Below are 12,753 nucleotides of genomic sequence, written 5' to 3' on the forward strand. Positions count from 1 at the left end.
AGTTTTTCTAAATGAATTTATGTGACAAGCTTTTATAAAATTAATAATACCAAAAAAAAAAAAACATCCTTCTTTGAAGCTCTGTTCATGAATTTGTACATTGAATTGACCAAAGCTTTATTAATCCCCAGAAGGTACACTTTATCAATACAGTGTATATTAGGAATATCCATCCATTCATCCATTACCCTCTCTTTCCTATAGTTAGGGCGACAGAGGTCTGCTGGAGCCTTTCCCAGCTCTCTTTGGGTAACAGACAGGAGGTCCCTGCCACAGACAAGCACATAATAAATCAATCAATCAATCAATCAATCATGAGGGGAACAAAGTTGGATAACAGGCTTAGTTGAACTTTCCAGACATCATCATGAATGCATTGTGTTGTGTGTCGCCTGGCAACAACAGTGCTGAAGACTACACAAGCACCCTCAGCAGGTATCACATCTGAACTCTCTTGGTACACAGTATAAATGGAAACCCACATTGTTCAACATTGCACATCCAGGGTGCAAAGATGTCCAGGATCACAACATTGATTGGTAAAAGGCACTGCAGCACTGCAAGCACTGCTGCCCCACTTCTGTCAGTCTCTCTGGAGTCTTTCGTCAACCTGTATCATTTGATGTAGATGCAGGAGTCCAGAATGTGCTGCTGCAGCTGCTTCACCTCAAAAACACAATACTCCTGCTGACTCCTATGAGTGCTACAGGCTCATCCATCCCACCTTCCAGGGAGGTCACATTCCACGTGATGATCAAGGAGGATTAAAATGAGGAAAAAAAACAACAACTCCTGTTCTACCACCTTGACCTCTCCTTTTCATCTCAGCTGCCTTTAAAGTCTTTTCCTGATCATTAGCTGGTCCTTGGAAATCTCTATCTCTTTCTTCTACAACTTTCCCTTGTATTGAATAACAGATCTTAAGAAGTGCCAGAATTCTACTGCAGTAGAAATCTTCCAGACAGAACAGCATGGAAACCAGCATGCAAAAGTGTTTCTACCTCATAGTTTAAATAGAAAACAAACAAACAAAAAAGGCTTAATTAAAATCTCAAGAAGTTAGGAAGAATGACACAGTTTGGTCAAACAACTGCAATAGGCTGCCGTTTGAGCAGCGCCATTCTGGAACATTTATTTTGACTGATTGTTCAAGTGCATCTTTGCAAATCTATCACAGATGATGAAAGTGTGTGTCCAATAAACATGCAAACTGCATTCATTTCAATATTTTGTGTGTGTGCATTAGTGTGCATGAATTTTATAAAGTCTAAGCAGTTCATTTTAGGGGGGTGGAGTCAGCCACTTGTCTCCACTCCACCCCAAGCACCAACTATCTTACTTCAGAATTGAGTCTCATGTGGAACTGAGTTTCAGTGCAGTTCCTCGACTGACCGGGCTCTAAAAGCAAGTCAATCATGTTAAATTGTCCAACTTTAGAGCTGAAATAAACATATTTACAGCCTGATTAAAAAAAAAAAAAAAAACGTTTTGGTGTCCATCGTTCACATCCATGACAACTTTAGAGGAGAAGCAACCACCTTTTTGTACAAACCCAGTGTGGCCTTAAAGCGATGGGGTGTTGATCGGCAGTCGGCTCAGCCTTTATCAACCTTAATCATCAGCTTTTATCATTTCTTCCATAATCCTCATGCTACACGAACCAACCACCTGCATTGCCTTAAAGCGCTGGGCATTTAGATTTCGCCGTTGAGTCAACATGTTAATCGGTATATCTGGCTTTAAGTGTCTGACGGCGCTGCAGATATTTTGGCGGGGTTTGGCTGAAGGAGTTAAGAGCAAAGCTAAGTTTGATTGACATGCAGTGGGCGTGTTTCCGTCGCTTTCCGAAGCAACATGGCTGCGCTCCGTACGAAGGAAAGCTAGCTTCAAAACCGCTCTTCAGAAACTAGAGGGTCATGTGACTGAATGCTTCGTCCATTACAGTCTATGCTCCACCCCCACCTTAAGAGTGGCTCTTGTAGCTTATTGCACATTTTGTGCTACCAACGGTAGTGCAGCAAGTGCAGGACAGAAGGATGAGTGAAGATGAAAGCGAGGAGGTTGCTCTGATCTGGGTTTGTGATGTCACAGTATCCTGCACACACAGATGTAGTTCATCTGTGTTTGTAGTTTGTGTTGTAAATGAGTCTTTCAGGAGTTATTTCAAACACACACATGCAAAATAGAAAATTGCTGAAGAAAAAGAAAAAAAAAATGATTTCAATACTTTAACACCCGCATCCAGACTTTCCCTTAGAGATCGTGTGAGACGCATGGTCATCTGGGAGGGGCTCTGAGTAGAGCTGCTGCTCCTCCACATCGAGAGGAGCCAGATGAGGATGGCTGCTTGTGGGCATGTGGTCAATTCAATGTACACCGAGGAAACCCCGGGAAAGACTCAGGACACGCTGGAGGGCCTGTGTCTTTGGAACGCCTTGGGATCCCCCCAGATGAGTTGGATGAAGTGGTTGGGGAGAAGGAAGTCTGGGCTTCCCTGCTTAGGCAGTTGACCCAATCCTGGATAATGGATGGAGACATGAAACGTGAGACATTAATTGAGACATGAAAAATATTATTAGCTCACTTTGAATTTGATGGCACCAATAAATCTACAAAACAATGAAAATGGGAAACAAAAGGATGGAAAAGTAGTCTCACAGCAGTAACGATGGGCATAGATTCACCAGTCTTTGAAAAGGTGTTGCTCCAGACAAATAATGTTCTTCATCATAAAATTGCAAAGACTTTTAATATCTCATCATCTTCAGTGTATTTTCAAATGATGCCAAAAATCTGGAGAAACCAAGTGCGTGAAGAATAATTCTGAGAATCAATACTGTCTATGATCTTCTATCTGACATTCACAAGGCCTCCATCTCCCATCTCAGGTCAGCTGCCCTCATATAAGGACAGCTCCCTGGCCATAGCAATATCACTGCGCTTAAGATGCTGGGTTTCCATGTATTTGTTCCACATCCTTCGCTTATAAAGCCTTCATTGGGGTTGCCTGCAAAATGCCATTTGTATGGGCCAAAATTCTGCACCTTATCTCATTTCAGTAGTGTACTCCTTATCAGTATGTGGTCTCCTCCGACAATGTCGGCGACGTTGGAGCTGAAATTGCTTCGCTTATGTCCCTCATTCACGTGTTCCAGATGGCTAACTGAGCCTTGTTCTCATTGGGATTCAAAGCACTGATATTATTTTGCAGCGATAAAGCCTGCTTCTGTAGGTTTCTTATCAGGACAGTTCTAATTAAATTATATTTTAAAATGATAGAATTTCTGGATACTTTTCAATTAGGTTTTTCAATTTATATAAACTTCTACTGCTCTTTTTTTTTTTTTGCTTTTTAAAGCTCGTCTCTATTTTCAACACTTCCATTTCACTATCTGTCTTTGTTTACTGTCTTTCTTACTGCCTTTTCCTCTTACATATTTTTTCATGGCGTCCTACACCCCTCTTCACTTGGAAGCAGGCATAAATATTTGTTTTAGCCTTCTGCGTCAAAAAGAGTGAGCTTAGCAAATGCCTTTGAAAAAGAATAGTTTTGTCCCCCCCTGTTTCGCCACATTAATACTTGAGCCCACCCTTTTCCTTGAATTGTAATTTAAGAGATCCAGTTAATTTCCTAATCTCCCTCTCAGCTCACACGCAGTAAGTCTATTAAATAGTTTGACTTCAATGAGGTCTTTTACTAAGTAACTGATATCAAAGTTTTGTGGGATTCTAAGTTTTTTACTACTCAGACTTCCCATTTGCCTCGCTGCACAGCAGACTGAAAATAGCCATTTCCTTGTTTTATTTGTCAGTGCATGCATGCAGAAAGGTTGCCCTTATGGGTGTCTGAGATTAGGACTATAGTAGTACACACCGGGGGTGGACCTAGGGACCTGAGCCAAGGCCTCCATTTTCCCACTCAACGTTATTTCGGATTAGATAAGATCACAGACACAGGTGGTTAAAATTAGGTCTCTTTGTAAGGTGCCTGATCTCTTGGTCTTTTAAAGGATGAAGAGCTTGATCGACTGAGAGGACCTCTGACTAACATTATTATTCATCAGATCTGCTTCAGGCTATCCAAGTGGGAAATATGGGAAACTAATTTATTTCATTGTAAAAGAACTTGTAAGTGTTGCAACTAATTATTTGTTTTTGATTGCGCTAATTTGTGTCCTGTTATGACCTACTTAGGTCTGCTCTACATTTCAAGGTACATCTGTGCTCGAGGGATTGACCACCAGTGACCCTACATCCTTGACAAGATTATCTCAAGTTTAACATGAAAAGCAACCGTTTCTAACAGTCAAATGTCAGCGGTTAAATGTTCCACGCCGCGTAAAAACACACAAAACTCAGCTTTGAATGGAAGACCGTCCACGGGACACTTCGTCAAAGTTTAGCTTGCATTTCTGTGCCGTGCCCTCTCCTCCGTATTTTCACCCAATCGGACTTCCTCGTCTTCCTAGTGTGCAATCCGGCTCAGGTCCTGTCCAATGAACTTATCTTGATTTGTGCACCATAGTTGACGTAGACATCTGCGTCATTGCTCAGAAGTTTCATGCTGTCGGGATGTTTTACTGAATCGCTTACATATTTTGATGCGTTACACTGAAAAGAGGCAAACTGACCCCTAAAAAATGTGTGCGTGGTTGTGTTTAATAATCATGTCTTTCTCAGATACTGAATAATATATTTGGGAAATACATAAAAACTAAATCCTGAGAAATCTGCAGTAGTGTAGAGTTGTGTGTGTGTGTCTATGTGTGTGTGTTGTTTGCTCCTGAACAGCTGAAGTTTGCTTTTCGTTACAGGAGGTCGTGTTGAGCAGGCGAAAGTGTTAAAAGCAGCAGGCACACCGGTCCTGTCCCATCGGAGGAGGTGCTGGCTGATTCCCAGGCAGCCAGACCATCCACTCGCACCTTAATCCAAAGTGAAAAGGCAACGCTTCAGTGGTACGACTGCAGCCGGTTGAGAGCTCTGTCTGTCACCTGCGAGACAGAACCAGATGAGTCGACGGTTTCTCTCCTCTTCTGATTTCTGTGTTTTTGCATCTGTGTTTGTGTACGTGCACAGATGGGAACATAATGAAAATGATGGCAACATAAAGCACCAGCGACGAGAATGACTCCTTTCTTCTTTTTTTTTGATTCCTTTCTTTTAACACCTTTGTTCATCTTAGAAATCTGACTGGGGCTTGCAACCCTTCCAATGTTTGTAACTGGCTCTGGGAAGAGAAACCATCAATTCATATGCAATTACTTTACACTCATTTAATACCTATTAATCATGGTAGCCATGTAATAAAAAGTAACAGCATCCGATTTAACCATGATGGACATTTCACAGACATAGACTGAATTAAAGTGGTTATTTAAAACATAAATCAATACAAAATAAACCAGATGAAATCCAGTACCCGGTGCAGGAGGAAGTGCCACGTTGGAGAGGATGAATCGCAGCTAATCGCTAATCGCAGAGAAAGCAGAGCAGGTGGAATTAAAGAACACTACTGCAGTTATAAAGTGCTAAGTTGATGGAAAATACTTTATTTACCACATTTAACAAATAAAATTAAAAAAAGTAAAATTTCTAAGTTTGGCATCGTGTAAGTTTGCAGTTTTGTGTGATATATGATATCACACAAAACCACATTAAGAGGTAAGAGAGTGTGGATGGTGGTTATTGGTAAATTATCGTATTACAGAACTGAGTCCAAACAACATCTGATCCAAGGTTGTTCAAGGACGTTGCACTTGGGCTCATCAGTTGGTCTTGTGGATGTTCAGATGCATTTTTGTGACCTTCAGTCGTGCATCTGCGTTCATCTTTAGACAGAAGAGACTTCTACATGTGCTGTCTTGATGCCTGTACTGTAGGGTCTGACACACAGGGTCTAAGATGCTTCCTTGTTTGTATTTCTGTTTTCACTACGTGGCCTGGCATTGGGGTTAATGTGTGAGGACCTCCATTCTTGGAAAACTGGCAACTGTCTTGAATAAAGTTTCAGTTATGAATACTTGCTCTCGTTATAGAATATTGGACTTATATTGCTTGGAAATATTATTTTTCTTTTTCTTTGAACTAAGGCAAGACTCTCTGTTTGCTGGACAGTCTATGCTACTGCCCTCACCCATTGACATCAACTGTTGGTAGTCACTGAATGAACAAGATTGCAAATAACGTGATGAGAAGATGGATGAATGGTCTCCAGACTGATGTGCAGCAGCAAGTCACTTCTCTAAAGTCATTGCTTACATCTTTCCCTCCTGCCCTCTTGTTAACACACACCTGAATACTACAGAGTAGCAAATTCCAACTTTCAAAATATCTACGCAGTTATAAGAGTTTAACATTTTTTTTAAAGTTTTTATTTTTCAGTATGTTTGATTATTTCCATTTAGTTGTAATTTGTTTGACAAGCGCATCAGTCGTTTTGGTTTAGTTTATATAATTTATATAATGCTTTAGTTTAAATGTTTATTTCAGTCAACAGGATTTATTTTTTATTTTTTAGTACTATTAGTTTCAGTTTTAGGCTTAGTTTCTTTAACTATAATAAATCTGGTCTGGACAAAATACTCCACCAAACTTTTGAGACAATCACTGATATCAAGAGACTTTTGCACCTCTATAAAGGTATCTTGGACCACTCCTCATACATCATTCATCCATGCTCGCATATACTGTGTATATATATATATATATATATATATATATATATATATATATATATATATATATATATATATATATATATATATATATATACTGTATATATATATATATATATATATATATATATATATATATATATATATATATATATATATATATATATATATATATATATATATATATATATCTTATTTCCTCATTAATCTTAATCTAATTGTCTCTTTAATTGCTCGCTTGTAAAGTGCAATGCAACATGAATTTAAATGAAGTCTTTTCACATCTTTACTAATGAAAGTCAGGGTAGTTTGTTAAGCCTACACAAGCTAGAGGTGAAAGAAAAAAAAATAATCCTGAAAAGCCAGACAAGAGGAGATATGAAGAAAAATGGAAACAGAGACAGATGTCAGGAAGATAGACAGAAGACTAAACCTGAGTGCATGTAGGTAAGGACCCAAGAGAAGGAAACATTGGAGAGAAAAAATAAATGTGAGAGAGGAAAACATGAATAAAACAAAAGGAGAAAGGCTAAAAACTGAAATTTATCTCGAGACCAATGAAGACAAGGAGAAGAGACAGATGCTGTAAGAACTTGTGTTCTCCTACATTAGTATAAATCTCAATACAGCAATATTGTACCATTTCACTTAGTAGAATACATTTTTTTTTACATTATTCTATTTTTTTCAGGAATTTTTTCCATAAACGGTCGGAGGAAGACGTTTACGAAGATTCAGGTATAGATATAGTACAGTATGGTATAGATGTACAAATGCTCTTGCTTTATTAGCAGTCATCTTCAATCGTAATCATTTCACATCGCGATGACATCATACAGGGACCCTCTATTACACTTATGAGGGTTGGCACACACTCAGATTTTGTCATCTGTTCACACGCACTCTTGCTTCGTTTTGTTGCCATGAGTTTGTGAAGTTTGAATCTATTCAGTTTAGTTAATTTGTATAGTGCAAATTCTCAGCAAATGTAATCCTAGGACACTTTGTCACATACTAGTTCAATATCAGTTAAACATAGTCCAGTCCAGTTCAGTTACAATCCATTTATACTCCAGTTTAGTGTAGTTCATTAAGGCATTCCTTGAGCATGCACCGGGAGAAAAGAGAACTGGCTTTTAACAGGAAAACTCGTCCAGCAGAACCAGATTCTGGGAGGATAGTCATCTGGATCAGCCAGTTTGAGAGGAGAGAACAGAAACTCTATCACATAATCACAGATACCTGCTATGAAAGAAAAGAAAACATGAACACAACGTTAATCGCACCCGTAGCGGTATTGGGGAGTAAAGAGCAGAATAAAGAAAGAGCCGAGCGCATCAAGACATGTCCCTCAGCAGCCCAGGAACTATACACCTCATCAAAAAGTTCAGTTTGAAACATAGAGACAGTGAGAGGCAGTGAGAAGTCAAAATGACGTACCAATATGTGTAAAATCAGAAAAACAAAGCACAAAATAAGTGTCATTGTTTTCCTATGTTTGTGAGGTGCAGGTTGGTGGTGCCCATCACAGTTATTGATCACAGAGATAATGTGATGTGACTTACAGACCGAGGAGGGCACATTATCCTTTATGAATATCTTCCGTTCTTCGTTATTTAACCAACTAAGGAAGGTCACCAATAATGAGAAATAAAAATAGCACAACTTGCTGTTTCCCTTCAATGAAATAAATAAATACTGGTGAATGTTCTTTTAAGACATGTAAGACTAAAAACAAATGTGGAATTAAACATGGGATTTGATTTCCTGTGAAGTGGAATAACAAGTTCACCTCTGGAGGGTTTTTCAGAGCTTGCAGTCAAAATCAAGTAGCCCGAGTTAACCACATCAACAACAAAAACAACAAAAAACACTCAGCACAATCATTGCCATGAGTTTTTCATTTGGGATCGTTGTCTTTTTTCGTCTCATCTTCTCTCCTCAGTCTGTGTGATGTTTCAGTGCAACTCCGTAGCGTGCACGTAGCACTACGGGTTCATGTCCTTTTTGTGGGGATTGGCTGGATTTATCTATGCTAATTAGAGAGCAAATGGCACACACTCACAATTTAAAAGAAGTAGGATTCTGGACTTTGAATTAGCAGCAGATCTCGATGCGAGCTTTGAAAGAGATTGATGAATAAAAGCCATCGATGATGGTTACGATGTCATCAAAAAAAAAGGAGAGATATCTGCTGATTTAATGTAGTCTGCCTGTGAAGGTGAAAAACAGAGGTATTCACAAGATTCAAGGGGAGCATTCGGTGCCAAAACTATACTTCTCCCCAAATCTGGAGGATTACTTGTTGGTCTTTTCACAATAGACACTTCACACAGTAGGTGTCAACACTTCTCACCCTGGCTGCACTGTGATGACCGTCAATAGCGTTATAATCCAAGCTTCAGAGGTTTGATCAGAGTAAGAGTCTTATAAGGTATGGGAGGTCAGAAGGGAAGTCTTAAAGCAAGAAAGACCTACAAGGACACATTAGTGGCGGATTACATGCAGTCCACATCCGCGGTTACATATGGTGACAAAAGTGCTCTAATGAAGTGAAGATTACATTCATCATGCACCATAAAACTCTCAGCAGGTTGGCTTTGGATGGTTAACTGTTCTGTCATGGTTATTGACGAGATCTTCTCATGTTGGGCAGGCAGACAGTTCAGCGTTATTTTACCTTAGCTTCTGTTTTTCCTCCAAACATTGTAGTGCAGGACTTGGTTTTGTTTATTTATTATTCTTTGCTCACAGCAGCGTGAGTGTAAATATATCAGGAGACGGATAATCATTGTCCTTCCAGCAATTCACCAGCATTACGAACACACCACATCTTTACAGTTAAATCTTTTCCACATGCTGGCAGACACTAAAACGATCCGTGAACCTCTTAGGTGTGAGGTGAAATAGATTTTAGAAGGAAACAACCACGGGACTTAATGAGAGCTAAGAATCTTAACCTCACCAAACCCCTAAATCCAACTCCATAATGAGAACATACAATCTTGGGCCACGTTTTCCAGTCGATGAAAGGGTGACCAAAGCTGTCTAATGCAACTGGCTCAGAGCAGAGCAGACTTTTGTCACAGCCGACTTAATAACATGTCAAAAGGAGGGCAACGGACGTCTGCTATTGTTGTTCTTTACTCCGGTGTTTTAGTAATCAATCAATTATTCTGTTGAAAAAAAAACTGCAACATGTTAATTAATTAATTTCCCTTCGGGGTATAATATAAAGTCTTTTTGAATTTAATTGAATTAAATTATCACAAAAGCTAATGCAATCGAAATGCCTTTTGGGTAGGAGGTCTGCAACAAAGTATGTCTTACATCGAAGTGACTTTTTCTGTATGTTCTTTTCTCTTTTCGTTAAAGCTCCACTGGTCATAATGTGATGGAGCATTAATTGCAGTATTGCGACACCTGAACAAGACGCCTGGCTGAGAGTTAAAGAGATTTAGCGATCAACAGACAAATCGTCTTTTGTCAAATGGTGCAGTTGTTCCTGGAAAAGAGTAGAAGAAATATTCATCGTGTCATCTTACTCTAGGGTTAGTTTATTTATACTGCACACTTTACGCCCAGACATATTCCAAGCTGCTTTCCAGCAGACACCGAGATTACATGATTTAAAAGCGATTTACAGGAAAAGTCTGCATAAGAACTTAGCTGTGTAAAAAGTAAAATGAAAATAAAAAAAAAAACCCTTGGTCCCTGACCTCCATTTTACCAAGAGAATACTTCAAATTCGTGATTTTGACACCTTGAGTGGGCTCGTCTCACCACTCCAGATTTCTACAGGGTCTGGGGATTTCTGTTCACGGTGTAGTCCACACAGCCCAGATATCTATCAAGTGTGATTAGAGCCGGCTCTCGGGACGGGCCATGTAGGGCACTATCTGCTGGAGGGGGCGCTGCTGCAAGCCATCGTAAAAAGAGAGAGAGAAAAAAACACAACTAGTAATTTGCAGTCCAGACTAGCGCCCTTTCCCTGTGCTATGTCTAAAAAATTAAAAATTAAAAAATTAAAAATTAAAAAATAAACTCCCTCTCCCTTATTTTAAGGTCTGTCATAAGTTTATTGTCCATCAACATTTGTGGTGGCGTGTGGACGGGGAGGGGTGTGGGGTGGAAAACCATAATTCCGCCCAGGGCACCAAAATGGCTCGGGCCGGCTCTGGATATCTTTGCTTCAATTCACTGATTTAATATACACTTCTTTTTTTTCACTTATGCAAATAGTGTTGTTTTACAGGTATTCTATCAACATGGAATACTGAAAGGGAATAATTGTATGAATCAAACTTTATGGTAAACCATCAAATTATGGTTTGCATTATGGTGTTTGATAAAAGATGATTTAATCCCTGCTACTGTGAAGGAAGGTCCCTGCACCAGGATATTGCGTGTCCATGTTGTCTGCTGGTAGAGTTACCTGTGGATATTGCATGTGACATTATCAGCTTAGTTGTTACCAAGCAACAAACACCGAAACACTATTGCATTCATGGTGATCTGAATTTAATTCAATTTTCCATCTGTAGCCCTCCAAAAAAAGAATAAAATATTTGGCTACTGAGCCAAAAGAAGCAACAATTTCATAGGGCAAAGTTGTTTTTACATGACTGTCTCTTAAATCTATGGGGGTCAACCGAAATTCCCTTTCTTAACCCTTCTTTAGTAGACCGCAACGTTGCTGATTTCTCAGGCATTCAGAGACGGGGAGGTTATGGATAGATGGCACACACTGCTTTCATGCTTCACTGGTTGATGTGGCGTGACAAGCTGTCTGCAGTATGAAGTGAATGTCAAATGTTAGGCAGGTCAGCAGATGCTGGGCTGACAGCCAATGAAATATTTAGGTCCAGACAACGCTATCATGGATCTGATGTCTTAACATCTCTGAAGCAGAAACATGTATGTACCGGTATGTGTATGTATATGTATGTATATATATATATAATATATATATATATATATATATATATATATATATATATATATATATATATATATATATATATATATATATATATATATATATATACATATATGTGTGTGTGTGTGACATGAAGATTATAGACTGACAGCAATGTTCTGTTTCCCATCCAAAACAATGTTTTCAATGGTGACCTAGTATACATCTGGGAAGTCAAATGACCCTTCAATAAGAGTAACTTGAATGTGTAGCCAAAAACTTAAAGTAATCTACTCTTCAGTAGGTGTGATTATTCTTCAGAACAGATGATAGGACTTAAAGAATCTGTATATCATTTACAAAAAAACAAAATCTCTTTACTCTGAGTAGCAAAAGAAAAAGCTCTGACTCGTACAGAATACAAACTTGGAGGTTTATAATTTACAACAAAGGGAATGAGTCCCATGCAAAAATGTGGGGACATACAGAGTAGAGCTTTCCTGACTTTAAGATGAGGTCTTATTCACAGATTTTTAGGAAACAATAGTTGGTTCAAGTTTCAGAACTTAATATATTCTGTGATCCCAAAAGCAGAAAAGGCTATAAAAGATTGCAGCCACTTTCACACCAAGATTGCTGCATAAGGACGCTCCAGAGATCCCCTCAATACTCCAGCTTGGCATCCACAATAATGATCCCATTAAAAGTGCAGTTAGCACGTGCTTTTACAGAGCGAAGGTGAGGAACTACCACTTTACCTAGTTCTGCACTGGGCTAAACCCACAAGTGATTAATATGGAATTAGAATTGAACAAAACAGTGAACCAGTGAGCCCAGGGAGTCTTATGTTTAAGCTTTTGTCACATTCAGCAATCTGGGAAACATTTCACTGTAAAAGGAAATCAGTTGGTCTAGATTCAGAACATGGAAAATAAAAGAGGATGGCTTCTAAAACAGATTAAAGATCATGAGAAACACCTAGAAAACCACATTGAATAAGGCAAGAGGAGCAAGCTGAAGATTTTCTCATAGTTCCTTATGATTGTTAACATAAGTGGAACAATCTGTAGTCCTGATGGACAGGAAAAGACATGCAAGTTCAACCAATGATCTTAGAAAATGAAGCCTACAACTGAAAAAAAGGTAAACCGTCTAATACAA

The sequence above is a fragment of the Cololabis saira genome, chromosome 14 (assembly GCF_033807715.1).
Source record: "Cololabis saira isolate AMF1-May2022 chromosome 14, fColSai1.1, whole genome shotgun sequence".
NCBI classification, from domain to species: Eukaryota; Metazoa; Chordata; class Actinopteri; order Beloniformes; family Belonidae; genus Cololabis; species Cololabis saira.